The following is a 2,500-nucleotide window of genomic DNA, read 5'->3' as shown; positions in this document are numbered from 1 at the left end:
GATAATAATCATGATTCACACTGTGTACCCAGGTAATCAGCGTTCCTGCTTGTTCAGTTAATAGGCAACTACATTGTTTATTTAGTAAGTACAATGCTCAATTATTATCTCAATAGTGCACTGAGAGAGGCTGATTTCCTGCAGTGGCATGAGTGGCTGTTGAAAAAACAAAAAACAAAACAAAAATATATGCATATATATATATATATATATATATATATATATATATATATGTGTGTGTGTGTGTGTGTGTGTGTGTGTGTGTGTGTGTGTGGATGTATTATTGTGCAGTTATTTTGTTGTTTTTATGTAAAATGTAAAGCTTCATATACATATGCATGCTTGCATACATACATACGTACAAACAAACATAAACAAAGAAACCGACACGCACATACATACACAAACGCACACACATGTGTATGTATATATGTATATATATCTATATAAATGTATGTATATGTATACATATATATAAGTATGTATGTATGTATGTATGCTTGTATATATACACACATACATACATATATATATATATATATTTATATATTCATACCCCCCCCCCCCCACACACACACACACATATGTGTATGCATGTGTGTGTATATGTGTGTGTGTTTTCCTGTTCTATAATCAACAAATAATTTTTTTTTTTTAGTTTGCAGTAAACTAAAATTAAGCCAGAACTATTGTAAGTTTAAATTTCGTTTTGCAAATGTTTGCGTGTAGTAAAACTGTAACACGCAATATATGTATTTTCAGAATTGTTATACAATCTTTCATTATTTAGTAATATTTTGTTTCGAGAATGAAATCATGAGAAATAGTAATTAAGAAACTTGCCATCGCAGACACCGACAGCGGGGATATCGTAAAGAATAAGCAAATTATAAAATGATTTTCCTTTGGGATTTGAAATAATTCTGGTAAGGAAAGATGTTATGTAAATTTCACTCCCCTACTTTCCTCTAGAAGGGAGACATATATATATATATATATATATATAGAGAGAGAGAGAGAGAGAGAGAGAGATAGGGAAAAAAGAGAGATAGAAAGCGGGTGGAGGTACAGAAAAACCGACAGAGAAAACGAAAAGGGAGAGATTGAGCTGAAAAAAAAAAAAAAAAAAAAAGTAGTCACACGCCTTCAATGTCACGTCCTCTCACTAGCAGCGGTGACCAATGGGGGCGGCGTGCCCATGGCCCTAGGGAATCATTGCCTCCTCCCGGGGGCCACCCTTCAGGGCCCCCGCCATTCGGGGCCTACCCGCTGCCCGGCTCTACCTCTGCACAAGCCAGTCTCTTCAACCTCCGTCGACGCTACGCTACCATCAACCTTCTCCTCAAATAAATACTGCAACCAGACCGTGCGTTTCCGACAACCATCAACGCGGATGACCAAACAAAACCCCGACAGATTGGTAACATCGGTGGGATGTCTACACGCCGACTATGCGAATATATATATATATATATATATATATATATATATATAGAGAGAGAGAGAGAGAGAGAGAGAGAGAGAGAGAGAGATAGAGAGAGAAAGAGAGAGACAGAGAGAGACAGCGAGAGAGAGAGAGAGAGAGAGAGAGAGAGAGAGAGAGAGAGAGAGAGAGAGAGAGAGAGAGAGAGAGAGAGAGAGAGGAGGAGGTAAAGGGTAGAGGAAACAGACACAGACAGACAGACTGGGGCCGGGGAACCTGAGTGTCTGTCAGTAGGTCGTCTACGTTTTTATTTTTGCAGAAACAGGGGTGAAGATCCCGTTTTTTCGTACCAGAATGGACCATGACTGCAGAGATGACTGCACGTATGTAAAGACTTTTGTGTACACGTAAAATACAGCCAGTTTGTTAACAGTATATCGTATCAAATTATAGATGAATATATATTTATATATGTATACATATACATATATATATATATATATATATATATATATATATATATATGCTCATATATAGAAATCTATGAGTGAAGAAAGACATATAAATGAAATATGAATCTAAGAATTCATTCTATTTCATATTGATTTATTTATTTGTATTGCAGTCCTGATCATTAATACGTTGTCAATATTTTTTCTTGCAAGTAACTCGATTTTAAAACTAATTAACTAACTCTAAAAACATTAATTCATCCAACTTCACATATAATCAACAAGACTCCATGTTGAAAGTCACTACAATTCATTAATCTAAAAAGTCATTCATAAAATCTTGACATTCCGATCTCTGTCTGACATCTCCCTCGCGATTTAAATCTTATTCAGGTGATCCCTTGAAATGAGAAAGAAGAATAAGAAAATGAAAAACAAGAAGAGGAACAAGAGGAAGAGAATAAGCAAAAGGAGAAAAAAATCCGAACCATTCTTACAACTACAAAGACGACATAGGAGGCATAGGAGAAAAGACTAGCGATCTTGAATTAAGTGGAATCAGGTATCCGTTCGGGATTTGTCAGTCATTCGGAAAATCCATACGACTAAAGGTTTGGGCTCGAGA

This window comes from Penaeus chinensis, chromosome 32, assembly GCF_019202785.1.
Source record: "Penaeus chinensis breed Huanghai No. 1 chromosome 32, ASM1920278v2, whole genome shotgun sequence".
Classification (NCBI taxonomy): domain Eukaryota; kingdom Metazoa; phylum Arthropoda; class Malacostraca; order Decapoda; family Penaeidae; genus Penaeus; species Penaeus chinensis.
Note: the sequence above shows the minus strand (reverse complement) of the source record.